General features: G+C 37.8%; 1 long non-coding RNA gene across 1 annotated transcript in view; it reads right to left on the minus strand.

Moving 5' to 3' along the window:
* LOC140494152 (uncharacterized) overlaps positions 1 to 10,145 on the minus strand; it is a 42,991-nt gene extending 32,846 nt beyond the window's left edge. The window contains exons 1-3 of the long non-coding RNA XR_011963915.1: positions 10,021 to 10,145; positions 6,749 to 6,860; positions 994 to 1,063 (exon numbers count right to left, since the gene is read on the minus strand). This is a non-coding gene — a long non-coding RNA (uncharacterized lncRNA). The remainder of the gene's footprint in view (positions 1 to 993; positions 1,064 to 6,748; positions 6,861 to 10,020) is intronic.
* Positions 10,146 to 21,210: the final 11,065 nt, after the last annotated feature.

Here is a 21,210-nt window from a genome sequence, read left to right on the forward strand (position 1 = left end):
GTAAAACCTCAAAAGGGGTGGATGGAGAAGTGGCAGATGAAATTCAATATGGAGAAGGTTTTTGTGCAAAGGACTTGAGGGATGGGTAAAATGAAAGCTGTGCAGGAACAGAGGAACCTGGGTCTATATGTATAGAGAAACATAGTAACATAGAAAATAGGAATAGGAATAGGCCACTTGCCCCTTTTTGAGCTTCTCCACCATTCATTATGGTCATAGTTGATCATCCAACTCAACCTGTTCCTGTTGCACCCCCTATAATGTTTGATTTCTTTGGCCTCAAGTGCTATATCTAAACCTTTTTTGAAATCATCATACACCGTTTAGCTTTGACTGTTTTTTCAGTCATAATGAGTTCCTCAGGCTCACCGCTCTCTGAATGAATGAATGTTTCCTTATCTTAGTCCTAAATGTCCTGCTAGTAAACTTAGGCTGTCACTCATGCTTCTGGAATGCCCCCACCATTTGGAATGCCTTTCCTGCTCCTAGCTTGTCAAGTGCTGTTAGAATTTTATAGCTTCTAAGAGATTCAATTCCCCCTTCCCCCCACTTAATTCTTCTCAACTTCAGTAAATATTAACCTTCCTGATTCAACCTCTCTTCATACATCAGTCTGCCATGTGAACATCAATTGGCAAACCTTCGCTACACCCCTTCTATAGCAAGAAAACCCCTCTTTTCAATAACCTTAACTCTAACCCAATGCAAAACCGAATACAATATTCCAACTGTGGTATCACCAAGGCCTTTTATAATTGTAGCAAAATATCTCTGATCCTAAAGATTGCAGGATAGGTAGAGAGAGCTGGGAATAAAGCAAATAGTATTCTAAGCTTCATTAACAGGGTCATAGAGTATAAGAGCAAGGTGGTTATGGTGAACTGATCCATGACACTGGTTAGAACTTAGCTGGAGTATTGTGAATACTGCTGAATGCTGAATTATATGAAGGATGTGAATGCATTTTCAAAAAAAAAATCATTATTATCTTACCTTTTTAGTCTTCACCGGTTGCTTTCAGAGAGAGAAGACTGGTGGTGGTTTAACCTGAGGGTGAGTATACCTCGAGGCAAGGGGAAAAATAGTGAAGATGAATTCTCCATGGTAACCTTAACCAGTGCAAGAATTGACTCTATATCGTTGATATTACTCTGCATTGCAAAACAACCATCCAGCTGACTGAACCAATCATCTACACGATACTATTCAGAATTGTAGAAGTACAGCAATGCTCTGCGACCATCAGCCATCCTCTGACTGTATGAGTAAGGATCAAGTGGAGGACTGATTAGTATAGAATACAGGTCCCTTGGCTGTTCAACCAAAAATGCACTGTAAATATAGAGTTTTGTTATACTTAAATTCCTAAACTTCGTTACCAAATCTACAGTTACAGATGGCATTCATTAGAAATTCACAATCACATAATCATAGCACAAACAATGAAATAACAGAAATGCAGAACAGGACAGTTTTTAAAAATATTCTTAAAAAGGAAACTTGCTCCCAATATCGTTCACCTGAAATAATTTTTTTTCCCTGGATATCTAGTCCAGTTCAGATTGTCTTGAACTCTTGATGTCGAGCAAGTTTTGGTTAAGGTGGTACATTTCATGAGAACACTAATAAGGTTTGTCCACCTTATTGCTTTCTTTGGGGGCAACAATCCTTGAAGCCAGTTCAGTTTTTTTCTTTTGATGGCCTGAGAATACATCATTTGAGTGCTATGTAATATATAATATGGAAAGTCACTTGAACAGGAGGGAGTGGGAGGTGCATTTGAACGAAAAACTTCGACTGTGTACCATACTGCGCGTCAACCTAAGAAATGTATTAATGTGACAGCTGTACTTTCCAAATGCCACGACGATATGCATTTACATATGACAGTTTTTACTGCCTTGTTGTACTGAAGCAGTATTTTGCTGGAAAATGTTGTTATTTTAATGTAAATTTCTAAAACAAAACAAGAATCTTGATACAGGCCATGCACCTTATCGCTATGAAATAAATCATAGCAGCTAAGGCTCACTATTCCTGGAATAGCATTCTGTCATGTGAGGAGAGATATGTTCCAATGGGCTTGTATTAACTGGATTTTAGAAGAATGAGTGGAGGTCTCATTGAAACGTAAAATCCTAACAGGCTTGCCAGACCGGGCACAAGGATGGTGTTTCCCCTGGTCAGAAGATCCAACAAGTGGTCATGTGTTATGGACCAGACCAAACCCCCTCAAAATAAATTAAGAAGATAGTGTAGCCCCTCATATTTTCTTATTTGAAAGGTAAGTAGAAGGTTTTGAATTCCAGATGCAATTCAAAAGGTCAACTTTAAGCAAAACAGGCTTTATTTTTACTCTACAATACAATAAAAAGAAAAGAATTGGCTTAACTCTAACTCTATTATAATTCTTAACAAAGAATACATATATATCCCATAAACACACCCTGGCAAAGGCAAATTCAATAAAATAGATTTTCTCACGTGTAGTTCCAGCAGCAGGAAGAAAACGCCAGCTTTTAGCTGTATCAGACAGAGGAATAAGAGCTTCCACATCCAGCTTCAAGACCCCAGCAACTGGTCCTGGGCTAAAACTAAAAACCCTGGTTTTGTGGGAGTTTAACTCCATCCATTCAGGCTGCTTCTATTATTCCATCTTTTAAAAAAACAATACCTCACAAGCTGTTTAATGGCTTTGAGAAGACTGATTGACACCTCTGTCTCAACCTTTCTTCATAAAAAGGGACAAAACACATCTCTTAAATTAATAGTATCATCATAACGTCTTAGTGAGTGGCACAGTGGCTCAGTGGTTAGCACTGCTGCCTTACAGTGCCAGGGATCTCAGTATGATTCCAGCCTCGGGGGACTGTCTGTGTGGAGTTTACACATTCTCCCTGCGACTGCATGGGTTTCCTCTGGGTGCACTGGTTTCGTCCCACTGTCCAAAGATGTGCAGGCTAGGTGAATTGACCATGCTAAATTGCCCATAGTGTGCAGGTTAGGTGCATTAGTCAGGGGCAAATGTAGAGTAATAGGATAGGGGAATGGGTCTAGGTGGGTTACTTTCTAGAGGGTTGGTGTGGACTTGTTGGGCCCAATGGCCTGTTTCCATACTGTAGGGATTATATGATGCTTCTATGAATTGTGTGGTCTCATAATATGCGGTAGGCCAATTTTGGATGAAGATGAGCAATTTCTTCACTCAATGAACCCATAGAATTCTCTACCTATGAAGGCCAATTCACTGGATAGATTAAATAAATAAATCTCAAGGCTAAATATTGCAAGGGTTATGAAAGGAGTGTGGGAGTATGACATTGAGTTAGAAGATCAACTATAATCATTGCGAATGGTGGAATGGAATTGATGGGCCAATGACCTTTTCCTGCTCCTATTTTTCAATGTTTCCATCACCTACACAAAAGCCCTGAACAGGAGATTCTTTGACTGGTTATCCTGTAGTCCTGGCTGCAATAGAACAGCAGCACAAACTGAAGAAATGTTTTAATATATTCAATCATGTTTTGCAGATGTTGCTGGCCAGGCCAGTATTTACTGCCCATCCTTAACTGCCCAGAGGACAAGTGAGAGTCAACCACTTTACTGTGGGTCTGGAGTCACATGTGGGCCAAACAGGGCAAAGATGCCAGATTTCCTTTTCAAAAGGACAACAGAGAACCAGACGGGTTTTTCTGGCAATCTGACAACTTGCTGATCGTCATTCACCTGTTAATTTATTTAATTGAAAATGCCACAAAGACAAATGCATGATCTATAGTCTGTGCAGGGCCTGAAACATGGTTATTCTATGCAGTGTACTACAGAATGCAGGTAAAAACAGAAATCCTAAAATAACACAGGCATAAAGTCAGATCTACTATGTTCCACAGCAGCCAGGTGAAATTATTATTGGTAGTTCCTTACAATTTAAAGGATACTATTGAGACAAGAGGGGAGGTAGACTGTTAGATCTGCGATGTTACAATTAATATTTGTCCAAATCTAAGGTAGTCTTTAAACTATTATATATCTTACTGTGCCTGGTGCAATGGTGCAATTTATTGCATGAGCTCAGTCATCACTAAATTGATTTGGCCTCTACTCAAAAAATTACGTTTCCATTAGCAAATACTGCAGGCTTTGCATTTGATGAGCTGGAGCCAATTAAAATGTTATCTTTTTTGATAAATAATCCTCATTTAGTGTCTCATTTTCACAAGTGGTGTAACTCAGGAATTGCCCCAGAACAAGCCTATGTAGTTTGTTAACCTGTACTCAGTCATTTTACGAAGGTCAACTCTAGAAGAGCATGCATAATTTTCCACTAAAGTGTAAGCATCTATATTTGCAGATATATTAAATATGCAGAAATAACCAGATGTAGAATTAAACCAAATGCTAACATGAAATGTTACCATTAAATTCAGTTCAGTACCCATGATTAGGCTTTTAATTATGCTTTTTGAAAGCAGTTCTTACTTGAGGAAGTCAATAATTATGAACATACTCTTGTCAGTGATGGTTGAAAAATGTAAAGTTAGTTATTCCAAGTAGGGCACAGCAATGTTTGGGGAAATGTTAAACTCTGTGCCAGTTTGTTCTTTCAGCTGGGGTAAAAGATCTTTTGGTACTATTTTTGAAGAAGATCTGAGAATTATCTCAGGCATTCTGGCCAATACTTACCCCATATCTCGTCACTATTACTTTGTTGTTTGTGAGAGTTTGTTGTGTATGGGTTGGTTGGCAAATCTGCTTCATTATACTCCAAAAATACTTGCATGCTGTAAAATGTTTTGAAAAATCTTGCAGTTGTGAAATGCACTAATGTAAATATTTTTCCTTTTTCTTAATGGAACTGGAGCTCCCCACAAATGTTTTTCTGTTAGAAAGTAGAAGTTTAGTGTTGGGTGTAGAAATGAGCATTTCTTCCTGTTAGGACGGGTCAGAATTTCTTTCACAACCAACCAATGTCAGCTCATTGTGTATCGCAGAATCACAGAATTGTCACATACAGAATGAAACCATTTGTCCCATTGGATTGATACTAGCTCCCTGAACATTTTTAACTCTCCTGTTTTTTTTCCCCTGAAATGCTGCATGCTATTTCTGTTTAATTAAACATCCAGTGCCTCAGTTGAACTTACCTCTACCACCCACGTAGGGAGTGTATTCCATTTACTTGCTGTGAGAAAAGGTTGTTTATTCCCTGACTTCACATTTGCTTTTTTTGTTGACAGAACACTTTAAAACGGTGTTCCAGATCATTGAATAAATGGGACCAGTTTTTCCCCACTCTGTCCAGACCTCTTATGATTTTTGAGAACATGATCAAATCTCCTCAAGCCATCTCCCCTCCAGGAAAATCATGCCAACTTCCTCAATATTTCTTTATACCTGAAGTGTCTCATCCCTGGAACCTTCTTACAACCCAATGCATCTGGTTGGGTTTGGGAGGTTGTGGGGGAGCTGTCAATTAGCTCATTTGGTTGAACAGTTGGTTTGCTATTCAAAATGATGTCAACAGTAATTCCTACACTGGTTAAGGCCTGGTTAAGGTCTGGTGCCCCTTCTGTTAAACCACCAGTTGTATCCATGTTCTGATAGAGCTGTGGTGACTTTATTTAGTGCAGATGGTTCAAGTTGTTTACTAGCTTTGTGAATTCAATTGAACACTTTGTCAACTGAATCTACCATGCTAAGGCTATTGCCATTCCTGTCTCTTTAATGAAATCTGGGCTTAAACTGGATATTTAACATGTGCTTGTACAGGATGGTCTAAAACTCCTAATGCTGCTGAGCAGAAGTGAAAGAGCAGGATGAAGGCACGATTAACTTTCAGTACACAAAAAAGATGGTCCAACTGAGACGATCTTGTTCCTTTGCCAAAATTATCTGTGTGTCATTATTCACAGAGATTTGAAAAGTATTTGCAAAGAATGTTCTGGATGTAAGAACATACACTTGATAATATGTATTATGACTTAAAAATGTTAGAGCTGCCTTCAAAATTAATCAAGAATAAATCAACTCAAAAATGCTTCCTAGACACTACAATAATCTTACTATTCAACTACAAGTGTCCCAGTACTTGCTGGTATGTCTGACCTACTTTAAAGAGTCAGAAAACCGCCTTTTTTAAATAGAAAAAAAGTTTGTTCATATTTTCCAGTCAGCAACAAATGGATGGTGCTGATTGCACATTCCACTAACATTTACTTGCAGACTCTCCAGGGGGTTTTGCGCTAGACTTTGCAATGGTTAGATAATTTATTTTATATTTTCCTAATCAACCTGCTCTGGAATATAACAACACTCCTCTGTAACAGGTGGGATTTGAGCCCAGCTCTCCAAGCTCAGAGATAGTGATATTACCACCACACCACATGAGACCTATAAAACTAATGGTATGAATCACCTACAGGGGACCAGGCACTGTTCAAACAGTGCAAGCAACCGTTCATCACTTTATCTATTCACAATTAAGGACTTTTGAGTGGTGTAGAATCTAATTCAGGAACTGTAACATAGACAGAACTCAACGTTGCCATGTACAGAATGTAAAATCAAGAAGAGAAATGACAGATGGAATAAAACAGGTTTGAAAGATAAAAAATTATATATCTTTTAAATATCAGACAATTTTTCGCATTGATCCAATATGCATTACTAGAGTGATTGTTTTATAGTAATTAAGACTTAGTATGTCCTAACAAAAATTGTTTACATAGGAATAGCCAAGACTCACTTTCTCATTTTTTAGTGGATTGACCGTGGGTAGAATCAACTTCCTGCATTCTTCTGTGTTTCCTCATAGAGTCTTTCAGCAAGGTGTACGACACGAGACACTTCTGGAGGAGCTAGGCAAAATGAAGGCACCCAATTTGATCTCCACTTTTAATCACACATTTTGTTTAGAAATGGCCTCTTTTTGCTCTAATTGACTCATTCAAACTTTAACAACATTGTGCACTGATAGTTGCTCTGTACTTGAAAACTTGCTTTAACAACAATTAAGAATTTTACCAGAAAGATCCTAATATTTGGTGAATGACATGAAAGAACTGACAAACAATCAAAAAGGTGGGAGTTCAGCATTACTGAGCTACTGAATGAATATACACTGTGATATAGCTCTCTATGTTTTTGAAAAGAATAAGCTATTTGCTATAGGAACTAGTCTGAATCTGCAATAGAAAATGGAGATATACAACATTGTTTTAAAATACGCATAACATTAGAGATAAATAAGGGAAAAAAATAGCTTTTAATCCTAAATAGAGTTTTTAAAACATTCTCTATATTGGCATGATGCTTCTTAACTGAGTTGACAAACGTAAATGTATTTAAAAATGTAAGATTAATCAGTAGCTGTTAAAGTTCTTGTAGTTGATCTGTCCAGAGGTGGATTTCTCAGATGAACTTTAAGGTGGAACAGGTTAGAGGAGACATGGCCCTTTTTTCATCGTTAAAGTTTATAGTAGGTAGTTACTAGGCTACTTAATTGCCTGCAGCAACATGATGCCTTTTTTTGGCAGAATTAACTTTCTGTCTCTCTCTGATAGAATCCTGACTGGATGTCAGTTTGCATTTTTACTACATCTTTCTAGCAGGTAGCAAAGATTGCCACTCTATCATGTGACTTTAGGTGAGGTGTCAGGTCTTGGTTCAGGTAATGTCCTAGAATAATTCAATCAGTCTGAATTCTCTGCCTTTGTTTGGTTTGAATTGACCAAAACCTTTTGTTTTAAAAACCCGTTTGTCAAATTTAAAACAAAGATGCCATGAATCATCATCTATCACCTAGCTATACCCACAGGGAGTCACAGTCAAAGGTATTTTCTTGAAATATGACACAATTTAAAGCACAAAACTCTCCGGCCTTTAGAAACTACCTTGACATCCAGTCTTTTTAAAATATAACATAGCTCATAAAGGTCCACAACATCATTATACCGGCATGTCACTAGAATAGAGAATACCACCACATTGACAAACAGACTTAGTGAGTTTTGAGACCCCTTGGCACAAACCCACAGAACCACTAAAACAGCAGCTAATAAACTTGAAAGACCCTATACAGACAGCAAGCAATTTTGTAATTTACAAAATACCATGCAAGGACTGTAACAAACACTATATTGGACAAACAGGCAGAAAACTAGATACCAGGATACATGAACACCAACTAACCACAAAACGACATGACCCTTTCTCACTAGTATCCTTACGTATAGGTAAGGAAGGACACCACTTCAACTGGGACAACACATCCATCCGAGGACAATCCAAACAGAGACATGCACGAGAATTCCTAGAAGCATGGCATTCCAACTAAAACTCTATCAACAAACCGTGTTAGATCCCATCTCCCACTCCCTGAGAAAAAGAACAGGAAGTGACTTCACCACAGGACATGACATCACCACAGAAAATGACATCACCAACCCAAAGAAACCCAAGTATATAAATATAATGCAGGAGTTGTCAGCAGTGCTTCGCCTGAGGCCCATTGAAGATGTTACTTAGTAGGGTGACGAAATGTCTGGAAATGAACCTTCCAGATCAGTCAGTAAACCTACATCCATGACAAACAGACTTCCTAGTGCCTGAACTGAGAGCTTAAGTTTAATTAATTTAACTGGGGTGGTACAGTGGCTCAGTGGTTAGCACTGCTGCCTCAGAGTGCCAGGGATCTGGGTTCAATTCCAGCCTTGGGTGATTGTCTGTTTGGAGTTTACATGTTCTCCCTGTGTCTGCATCGGCTTTCTCTAAGTGCTCTGGTTTCCTTCCACAGCCCAAAGATATGAATATAGCAATGCTACATTTCCCCATAATATGCAGGCTAGGTGGGTTAGCTTTAGGAAATGTAGGATTACAGGGTAGGGAGCCTGATTCTGGGTGGAATGTTCATTGGAGCATTAGTGTGGACTTGATGGGTCAAATGGCCTGCATCCACAATGTGAGGATTCTATGATTGTTGTGTTTGTCAATTTTCATGTGAATTTGAAATGAATTTTATTTCATTTTTACATATACTCATACTATTTCCATTTCTCAGATATTCAGCATCTGTGTTTCATAGCACTTATTATCTTACTGACCAATTGGAACCTAATTCTGATGATACCTTTTCAACATAAATCAAGTCGGTTCTTTTGCAAGTCAATTCAATCACTAATAAGGATGTAGGATTTCGAATACTGAGAAAGAATAACAGATTAAGTGCAATACTTCAAACAATAAAGTCATGTTATAGAATGGTCTGAAACTGAGTGTGTCCATAGCAGCTGCTTTGTGACATTAATGCAGTATAGATCACAAATAGTATAGCCAGGCAGGTCGCAATAGCATATTATTAATCTGCCATTATTGTACTTCTGTGGGGCAAATCAAATGTAAATGAGCTTCTTTGCCTTTGCAGGTTTCCAATGATAGCCGATAATGCAACAATATTTACTGTACCTCTATACCAAACTTGGCACTGTATCAACGTAAGAGAGTAGACAGGTTTCCTTTTTTTCCTTTTTGGGAAAAAAAATTACTTCTGCTAAGTGAACAGATGATTTGTAGGTAATAGTATTACGGATGTATTTTCATTCAGGAAATTTGACCATGTAACCATTAGGATGCTTCATAGCAAACCCCATTCTGAATTGGAATTCTTGATCGCTGGCTTTACTTTGGGGAAGAGTTTTCTCTTCTGAAGCACACTCACTGTGTTTGCATCAAACTGCAACCACAGACAGACCATCGCCCAGTTAACGTACATTTCTATTAAGTTGATATGTTGTGTGAGATTGTGGTTTTTTCTGGTGCACCGCACTAAAAAAATTCAAATGAGCCCAATGACAGAATCCAGCACAGCTCTGATGCAGGAAACAAATTATATGTCTGTAAATTACACAAATAAATCAACTTTCTAGCATCAAGGAACTTCCAGCAAAATGCAGCGACTCTAATTGGATTATTTTAATTAGTAAACATTAAATACGTATCAAGAAGAAAGTGTATAATTACATTTCCAACCGTGAAATACTCTTGCACACGCATTGGTTGTTGAATGTCCAATCTTTTCAAACATGTAAAGATGGCCCGAAATACCTTTAAAAATGCTGCAAAATATATCAATTGCAATTCTAGTCCCATTGAACCTTAGACCCCTACAGAAACACAAGCAAACCGAAGTAGATGTTTAGCCTTTTGAGTCAGCACTTGTTACTGGTCAATAATAATCTGAATAAAGAGCAGTAATCTCATTACTGCTGAGTCGGAATGGTTTTTTTGCTGATGTAGTGGGCAACCTGGGTCAATGCACTGCAGTTGACTTGCTATTGTGCAGTAATAAGTCCAAGCTGTTTGAATTCTAATGCTTTGGCACTGTGTGCAGCTTTGGATTTGAATAAGCTGGGACTTTTATTTCATATCCTGAATAGACAAGGTTCTAATCATTAGTTTTAGGTGGATTGCAAAGAGGTTTTGGAAGGTTTTGCTGAGATTTTTGCTGAGATACAAAATGACAAAATGATATTAAAAGTGCTAGATTGTATTCTGCGTCACATTCATTAATAGGAGGCTAGTTATCCCCTTGTATGCACATTTACTGATTGAAAGAGCTATCTGATAAGATCTTCTCCCCTACTTGTTTCCACAGAACCAGAAAACCTTCCTGTTCCAATATTTATTTGACATCCTCTCAAAAGTTACTGTGAAGTCTTCTCCAACCAAAGTTTTTAAGGAGTTAATTCCAAATTGTAAACCTTTTTTCCTGCAACACTAAAATCCAAAGCCATTTCAACAAAATATTATGGGATACATTTGTGGCAGAATAACTTGTTTGCACTCTGAGGGTGGGGAGTGGACTCTGTGGTGGCTGAATTTTCCAATCCTGCATTGGCAGACTGCTACAGGTAGCTGAGGAGGTTGGTAAATGGGAAGTGTGAAGTAGTTGGTGTCTTTAGATGCTTTTTCACCAGTTTGTGCATTATAGGGCAAGTGATTTTCATGTATCAATGGGGATATTGCATTTACTTAGGGAGGCTTTCAGGGTAGCATGTGCTCTTCCCCCCTAATAATCATTTAGCATTACAGAACACTGACTAAAGTACGTAGTTAGTGAGACTTGTTCGGTATGCAATGTAGCCTGCCCATCATTGCCGGGAGAAAGTGAGGACTGCAGATGCTGAAGATCAGAGTCCTAGGCATATTGCCTGGCTGGCTATGCTTTTCCAGTATCTCAATTTTTGAATGTCCATCACAGCTTGTCATGCATGACTAAATCCTTAACACTATAGATATTGGCCTGGGAGAGGGCGCTCACGTTGGTACATCTATCCTACCTGGAGATTTTCAGAATTTTGCAAAAATGCAAGTTACATTCACCAGCTTGACGAGGCTAAACATCCACTTCAGTTTTCATGTCAAGTGGGAGGGTCAGGTTCAACAGGATGAGTTTTACAAATTGAGGTTTGCATATTAATTACAAAACATTTTGTTTTAGTCTCTCTTGTTGGGCCCTTACAAAGATATTTTGTCCATTTTTGGTGTATTTCATGTTAGTAATAAAATATAGTGACTGCCTCACATACTCTCAGGTCTAATTCAAAACCTGAGCAGACTACGTGTTGTCATGGTTAAACAATGCCAACTGAACATTGCCAACTGTGGTGTTAAAAAAATTTTACTGAGAAAAATCTTAGATGCCCTGCTTAGGCCCATGGATCAGTGCCTCAGGCACTTGAGCTGCTAATGTTTGGGTGATCTGATTGTGACACAGACAAAAGTGAATGTCATTCCACTTCTGCTCTGCATCAAAATCCATGTTACTCTTTAATAACATGAAAAGCATGTGATGGCCAAAGAGTTATAACACTAAGGTAACTCGGAGGCTAGAGAGAGAGAGAGAGCAAAGCTAAGCAATAGAGATTCTGAAAGACAGAAAAACAAAGCAAAGTTGAAATGCAGTTTGAAGACTTATGCTTTTCCACTATTTTAGTACTTAAGGCTTTTGCTGGAGCCAGTTAGGTTCAATTAAAAAGTGACATCAGGTATTCAGAAAACAACCTTATTTAAAACTAAGCTAAAAGGAAATAAGTGCAATTTTAGAATGCTAACCCATTAATTATAGTTGAATAATGACCCTAAATTTAATGCATAGGTTTAACATTGTGTTTAATTTCTAGCAATGTAGTGCTAATTATTTTCCCTAATAAATTCCTGAGGGGGAAAAGCTATAATATTAATACTCCCCTATGGACATTATTTAGCAAAGCACTGAGATTGAAGCAATTTATCAAACAATGGTATTTGTGACAATATTCAACTGTAACGTAAAGTCTATGCTGAGATAATTATGCTAATAATTTCACAAAAGTATGTTTGGAAATAATCATAATCTGTAAGATTATATAATTATTTATATAATTATTAGGGTATGTGTTATTGACTCATGATTGGTGACATCAACTGAACCTCTTGATGGTTAATGCTGCAATAAACTCCCAGATTCATATACTACAGGTGGTTCTCCTATAACGTATAGTTGCATTCCAGTGAAACTTTGCTTCACAGAAAATCGTTTAAAATAAATAATGGGGCCTATGGGGAAAATGGAGTTGGGGCAGACCAGCAAAAAATATCACTCACAATTGCTCAAAAAGCACCCAAAAATTGAAAACAAAGTACAACACAGTCTGAATGAAGGTTTAAATCATATTTATTAATGAAACAGAAGTAAATTTAACACAGTACATTTAAAAAATGTAAGAAAGATGCTGTCACCTCTCACAGAAAGCTAACATTGGTGCATGTGCAGAAAGAAACATGTGAACAGGTCTCTGTTGGAATCGTGCTATTGTGAACGGAGCTAAGCATTCTTGAAAATACCATTCCCTAATTCTTCAGCAATGTTATAGCCAAATCACACTGCTGGAATGCATGTTATCCAAGAACTACCTGTACATAATTATTCCATAACGTTTGGAAAGGCATATAGACTGGGTGTCACTGCTGAGGAATAGTGGCAGCTAATGCTCCTAGCTCATGTACACAGCAGCTTGGGGTGGCATGGTGACTCAGTGGTTAACACTGCTGCCTCACAGCACCAAGGACCCAAGTTTGATTCCACTGTCTGTGTGGAATTTGCATATTCTCCACACGTCTGTGCGGGTTTCTTCTGGGTGTTCTGATTTCTTCCCACAATCTAAAGATGTGTATGTTAGGTGAATTGACCATGCTAAATTGTCCATAGTGTTCAGGGATGTGTAGGTTCTGTTTATTAGTTAGAGGAATGGGCCTGGGTGGGTTACTCTTCGGAGGGTTGGTGTGGGCTGAAGGGCCTGATTCCACACTATAGGGAATGTATAATTCTTATAAAAGAGCTAACAAAGAAAAGCTTCTACAAACAACCCAATAATTTATTTAAACCAGATACGATTTGTTACAGATTTGTTACAGAGAAGGAGAGATAGACTGAAGCCCCCTAATTCCCTTTCCTTCTGTCCATAATCAGAATGAGTCATTTTGTAAATGTTGATATGTATGTTCTTAAATCTCTGTTCAGTGTGTGGTCAGTTTAAAAGTCACAGCAGCAGCGGGTTTAAATTATTCTTTAATCTTTATTCTCACACTGACCCCCAAAAATCCAAACATTACAACAGTCAGACACAACTCGTTAAAAGCCACAATAAAATTGCATTTTACTAGCATCAAACAGACTTAAATGATGGTCACATCTTTTAAAGTCCAGTGAGGAAAGATTTTATTTCTCTATTATTGAACTGAGTTCTGGTAAGTTCAGATAGCTTGGGATGGACATTCAGATTAACAGAACGTTCTCTTCAACGAGAAGAATGTTTAGCAGATCATAATTAGGCATTACATGGATCTTCAAGCTTCCATTAGATTGGGCAGTCTTATATTTTGATTCCTAAAAGATACAGATGGACCTGACAAACGATAAAGCTGTCTTAGAACTAATGATCTCCTTGTTCTTCTCAAGCTGAACACTTATTAAAACTAATGGCAGAGGAGGTCAGCCAGGGAATGATCAAGAATCACTCCAATGTAGGTGGGCGCCATGTCATTTTTTTTATAGTTTCTTTTCTCCACAGAATAGTGCTGTGTGCCTTGCAATTTTCAGGATGAAATGCAGAAATGAAGGACTTGGCTCAGTTTGGTTGTAGTCTCCACTTGTAGAAGTACTCGGCCATTTTTACAAATATTTTCAGATATTTATATCATAGAGTGTTAATTTTTCTCAATATTGATAATTTAAAGAGTGAAGGCAGAAGTAAAAGGCTTGTAACCTATAAATTCAGTCAGGGAGCTCCCATTCTTCTTCATTTTTCAGAACATTTTGACATGACGGGCTTCAGGAGAATTCAGTGATTACCATCTGAAACATTGTGTAGAAATATCAACTTGTGTCCACACTAGAAATGGGTGTTAAGCCCAATATTTGCATATACTAACAGCTCAAGAAAAACAGGTCTAATATGTAGCCCTTAAAGGAATTGCTGCACTCCACAATGAACAAAACATTTAATTATTTCTAATTTATGGAGCAGGGACAAGCAGGACTGATAAAGCTGCTACTTTTGAAAATCATGGATGATTGGGGAGATGTTAGGAAGCACTTCTACACAAAGGGTGGGAGATGTTTGGAATTCTCTTCCATAAGTGGTAGTGGATGCTAGATTAATTGTTAAGTTTAAATCTGAGAGGTTTGTTTTTGTTAAGCAAAGGTATTAAGGGAAATGGCCCAAAGGCAGATATATAGTGTTAGGCCAGAGATCAATCATGATCTCAATGAATGGTGGAACAGGCTCTAAGGGCTGAATGGCCTACTCCTGTTCCTATGTTTCTATTTGCTGTCATCAATGATCAGTTGCTGCTTCTCAAACCATTGTCTCCCTCCCCTGTGATAGCTACCTTCTCAGTTCACTGTTATACTCTTTTCCCATTGCTGCTATCTCCCAACCTGATTGCTTCTTCTGACTTAAAACTTTCCTTTCAGATTATCCAATGACCACACTTAACCAAAAGGATCTGTTATTACTATTTGTGATTACAATCCAGTTTTGTCTGGCATCAGGGTTGATCAAGACTGTCATAAACAGTATACATCATTAAATATTGTCTTCTAACTATATACAGGACAAGACTTAACACAAGATTTTATGAGAGAACCAATTCAACAGTTAATTATGGATAAATTGACTTTAACTATTGACAATTGAGGTTTATATCCCTATTTGCAATTCTCAGCTATCTGACATAAATAGCTAAAAAGAATCCATGCTCTTTCCCAGTCAGTGGGTATGCCCATTAAACTTCACCCACTCTATGCTCCTGTTCCTCCTATGGCTGAAGTATGAATTTAATCATTTTTCATTTCCCAACCTGATTTTCCCCCTGAATGTGGTGGTGAGCTGCCTTCTTGAACTGCTGCAGTCCATGTGCTGTAGGTTGACTCACAATGCCCTTAGAGAGGGAATTCCAGGATTTTGACCCAATAACACTGAAGGAACAGTAACACATTTCTAAGATAGGATAATAAGTGACTTGAAAGGGAACTCGCAGTAGGTGATGTTCCCATATATCTGCTACCTTTGTCCTTCTACTGATTGTGGGTTTGGAAGGTACTGTCTGAGAATTTTGGGTACATTTCTGCAATCTATCTTGTTGATAGTACACTCTGCTGCCACAGGGTGCCGATGGTGGATAGATTGGATTTATGTGGATGTGGTGCCAATCAAGTGAGCTGCTTTCTCCTGGATGGTGTCAAGCTTCTTGAGTGTTGTTGGAGCTGCACCCATCCAGGCAAGTGGGGAGTATTCCATCGCATTCCTGACTTGTGCCTTGCAGATGGTGGACAGGCTTTGGGGAGTCAGGCAGTGAGTTAATCATCGCAGTTTTCCTAGCCTCTGATCTGCTCATGTAGCCACCATGTTTATGTGGTGAGTCCAGTTAAGGTTTTGGTTATTGCTAACCACAAGGATGTTAATAATGGGGGTTTCAGTGATGATATCACTATTGAATGTCAAAGGATGGTGATTAGATGGTCATTGCCTGTGGCATGAATGTTCCCTGCCACTTGTCAGCCCAAGCTTGGATATTGTCCAGATCTTGTTGCATTTTGTTAATGGCACGGTTTTCTCTATATTGCTTTGCTTTATGGTGGCCATGCTTGACATGGTTTTTCTTTGTTGCTGGTTAGTTCTTCTACATTATTATACTATCCAATGTTGTCCTTTTATTCGTTGTACATTAGTAATCATCATCTGTGATTGTTGTTCAGTTATGTCCAGGATGGGAATTGATGGAACCTGCAGGAGGTAAAGCTATTGTAAATGTTACAGCAAGTCCTGCTTGCGCTTCTGAAAACTGTGACTTTAAGTTCAACAACTTCAAGTAAATCACAGGCTCTCATAAGACCTTGTCACCTAAGTGATTTAATTCTGCAGCTCTCTCCGTCTTCCAGCTAAATTAAGAAAAAGTATGATTTGAATCTTTCAGTTAGAAATACTGTATTATGTTTTCACATCTGCTTTTATCTCTGAACATTGTGTCCAGTTCTCATAGAGATTTTCTATCTGAGCACTCTTCACTTTTTGAAAACAAAATTTCATTTTTTGTCACAGAAAGCTATTAAAACCCATCAGTCACCTAACAGGAAGGTGTGCAGTATTCTTTTCCCGAATTTCCACAGGTTCAAGTCAATACGATTTTTATGCACTTTATGCTGATTAAATGCATTGTCATTGCTACAGTAAAAGCACCATAATTAACGTCAATGTGATCTTCAAAAATACGTTTCTTCATTAAAATTGAGCTTATGTTGTAAAACCAATGAAGAATTCCATGTGTTTTTTGTCATCTTGGAAATTAAAAAACAAGCTGTTCTGGATTTGAGACTCAGTTTATGAGGGAGGGTTTATTATATATGTCTTTCTTTTTAAAAAAAATGAACAGGAAAGCACTTTTAATCAGATCTGACAATAATTTCCTTCCCTGTGATCTGGTGTCTGTTTTTGCTGGAACGTAAAATGATAAGGTTTGATGAAGTTTAGCATTTTCTTTCTGTCTCTCGCTAAGTGCATTGTTTTACTTCTACAACACATTTAGTCATGGATACTGCAATTGGCTCAACTCCCTGAAGTGTGTGTCACATTTAGTCTGAAGAATAACAGACAACATCAAGGACAAAAGTAATCTGTGTTTGCCAATTTGCTGACTCCCTTTTCAATGCTTTAAGTTTCAAAAGCTGGAGGAGGTTTTACTAAGAATGTTAAGAATGCCACACAATGTACTTGAAAGCACAAATATATAGCTGCCTTTAAAAAGGATTGTCAGACAACCAAAGTCTATGCACCATTAATGGAATTTGATGCACTAGCCTTCTGATTTTCAAAACTATGAATATCGTTTGTTGAAGAGCAAAATCATAACAAGGTCATTCATCTGACTAATGTCCCAAACTAGAAACGCGCTGAAATATGACAAGTGTGCAAGCATCAGATAAATAGCTCTCAGTCCTTTCACTATCTCCAAAGATTGTGATCAAAATTTGTTAGATGCTTATTGACTGGTGCCAAAAATAGGAAGGAGGGATAGAACTGGTGCCAAAAATGGGAGGGAGGGAGGGAAGGAGATTTGTGATGTATTTGAGTGGGAGTCATTTTCTGTCATCAGCTTGAAGATAATTCAGTTGAAAATTCAGAATTTTATTTAGCTTAAGCCTTGAAGTGTATGAGGGAAGGGGGAAACAAGGCAGCAATTGCAATTGCACAAGTATATAGAAATGTAGATATGTGAGAACCTACCATGTACAAAATGGCAGAGTCAAATGAAACAAATGAAACCATCAACTGTAAAAATATCACAATTTGGTTCTGGTTAACTTTGACAGATGAGGTTTGGAAACCATAGAAGTGCAAAGTGATGAACCTATGTAATCTCATTACTTATGGATGGAGATATGATCCAGTAGGACATCACGTGATCTGATTTCACTAATGATGAAATCTAGCTGTTAGCATCAGTGGATAACCCCTTAGGCTACAGTACTAAAATTCAGATAAGTTAGGCCTGGCACGTAATGGCTGAGTCAAATAAAATACAAGATGAAACTGCCAGCTGCAGTCTTTATTATGCCACAATTAACTACTGAAATCAACTTCTTTTACTCACTTACTCTACATTCTATTCAAATTGCAAATTTTTATCCTGCATTTTCTTAACACCTTAGACAAATCTGGGTGACAGTCTAAATGACTAGATATGAGTTGGTATAATCATTCGGTGACACTTATGTAATCTCTCCATCAATTACTGTGATGTAGCAAAATGGAAAAAAAGAAATGAATAGAACCAAATTGTATGAAAAATGATTTACCACCATAAAATTAGTTTTTGTTTCTATTTCTAAATCCCACAAGAGTGCTAGATTTCACTTTCACTTATTAGCTTGCAAACAGGATATTAGTTTTAGCTTATTTGTAACTCTTTTACTTCTAAAGTTGGAAGTATAGGAGTCAAGTCTGTCTCCTGATGTTTAAGTGCAAGATCTAAGCTGTCACTTCAATCTAATGTCTCTTTGTAATACAGCAGCTCAATACTGCACTGTAACTCAGACTGCTTGTGCGGTGGATGTAAAAGTTGTCATGGTACTATTTGAAGTAGCAGTGATGTGGCCCACACTTTCCCTCAACTGACAAACATAGTAGATTGTTATATAGTTCATCTCATTGCTGTTTTGGTACCATATATTGTGAGGATTAGCTCTTGCATTTGCCAAGATGACATAACTGACTGCTTCAAAGATTTGTTCATTGCTTGTAAGATGTGACAGTACTTTTACAGGATGTGAAAAGTACCATGTAAATAATGCAGATACATTCTTTAGTGTTGATGATGCATAATTCCGCTGTTTCAGGTTATTCCACTGAATTAGTGGATCTCATATTTGAATGAGTAAGTTAACAGCTCAAGACTCACTACAAATATAATCACTTCAGTCTAAATTATTTGGTGCATCATTAAATAATCATCTTTTGGACGCTATGTTGAAACGAGGTTCTGTCCCTCCCTTATTTGGAACCCATGACTCTGTACTAAAGAACAGAGGCATTATTCAAGATGTTCTCGCCAATTTGTATGCCTTAATCACTAACACAAAACAGATCCTGCCATTGTCACATTCATGTTAGTGGGAGCTTTCTCTGAGCAAATTCATTGCTATATTTCCTTCATACAATAGTAATTTTTGTCTGATGCACTGGTGGGATGTGGGCATCAGTGGCTGGACAAGCATTTATTGCCCATCCTTGGTTGCCCTTGAGAAGGTGATGGTGAGCTGCTTTGTTGAATCACTGCAGCCGTGTTTCATTTCAAAATCTCTTTGTTGGCTGTAAAGTGTTTTGGGAATTTTGCTGGTCATGAAAGATGTAAATCTTTACTACTTTTTTTTCAAAACCACATGTTTTATTGAAGGTGCCAGCTTTTGGATGAGATACTCAAGTGCGGATGGATATTGAAAAATAAATAAAGCATTTTTCAAAGATTTGCCAGGAGTAATCATGAAGTCCTAACTATATATTTTTTCTCAACTAACATTCCAAGAATCTGATTACCTGTTCAATTATTTATGTGATACCTTGTTGTACATTTGTTTATACAATAGTGACTGCACTAAAGTAACCCATAACCTGAAAAGTGATATTTTGAATTATATTATCAGTACTACTGTTGTATTTTCCTCCCTTTAATTCATTTTGTGTGCTTTCTTGTATTCCATTTCTTGATATTGTTCTTCAAACATTCGTAACTATTTTTCTTCTGGGCTCAATCCTATTTTATGCTCTTGCAACCAAATAATTACAGCAATTCTTTTAGCAAACAAAATTGCTGGACAGATTCACCATCTGGATTATTCCAAAGAACACTGAAGCCTGTCAACTCTCATTGTGAAACCCTTTCATTATTTTCCCTGATATGGGAAGAAAGTACTTTAATGTGGTAACTTGTTTAAATTATTTCACTTTCTAATTTATCTTTTCAATTGAAGCTTATGAATATTTCATTACAAATGCAAATTGCTGCAAGTTCATGACAGACCCCTTAACTTCTGAAAATGTTAGTTTCTGCAGTTCGCAATACATTAGACAGCATTGTTATTTTATAACCTATCCCTATACCTCTGTTATTCACAATGTTCCAATTTTAATTGATTCACTTTTTCGAGCTGCTGTAGTCCATTGAGTGATGTGAAGTAGGACGTTCCATGATTTGTCACAGTGATGAGCAAAAGTGATCAATCCCCATGTCAAGTTGATATGTGATTTGGAGGAGCTATTACATTCCCATACATCTGTAATTCTTATCCTTTTAGACGATAGAAAATAAGGATTTGGGAGCTACCATTGAAAATGCCTTAGTGATTCACTGCATCACAGGACAACATGACTGCATGGTGTACCATCCACAAGACTCACTACAGTAACTCACCAAGGCATCTTCAGTAGCTCTCAAATCCATGACATTTGCTCAGGGAGGGATTAGTATGAAAGTATTCCATTTGATATTTGTGACTGAACACCTATGTTCCAAGCTTCAGTTGTTTCAACTTCAACACACCACAGTGTTCCCTGGGCAACATTTCTGTCCAAGGCCTCCTTCAGGTCTTCAGCTGGAAGACAACATCAACTCATTTTCTGATTGGGGAGTCTGGATTCTTCAGGATTCAATACTTTAATAATTTTAGAGCCTGAACATCACCTTCCATGTGCTTTATCACTCCCACACTCCAGGCTGTGTCATGACATGGGATGATTCAGCACAGCAAACCCATTTTCCTCTACCTATGGTCCCCATGATCAGGTTTTGGTCCTGGCTTACTTTTATCCATCCCTTTTTTGTCTCCTTACCTGTTGTTCTCTCCCCCTCTCTCTCTTTCTCTCTCTCTCTCTGGGCTGCACCTCTGCCTCTCTGTTTCACTTCTTTTTATCCCCCCCCCCAGTCCCTGGCTTCAGCATATACACCACATTTTTCCAGCTGCTCGCAGTTCTGATGAAGAATCAATAGACTCGAAATGTTAACTCTAATTTTACTGCACAGATGCTGCCAGGCCTGTTGAGTTTCTCCAGCAATTTTGTTTTCGTTTCAGATTTTCAACATTCACAGTTTTACTTTAGTACTCCAATTCGTACT

This window comes from Chiloscyllium punctatum, chromosome 23 (genome assembly GCF_047496795.1).
Source record: "Chiloscyllium punctatum isolate Juve2018m chromosome 23, sChiPun1.3, whole genome shotgun sequence".
In the NCBI taxonomy this organism is placed as follows: Eukaryota; Metazoa; Chordata; class Chondrichthyes; order Orectolobiformes; family Hemiscylliidae; genus Chiloscyllium; species Chiloscyllium punctatum.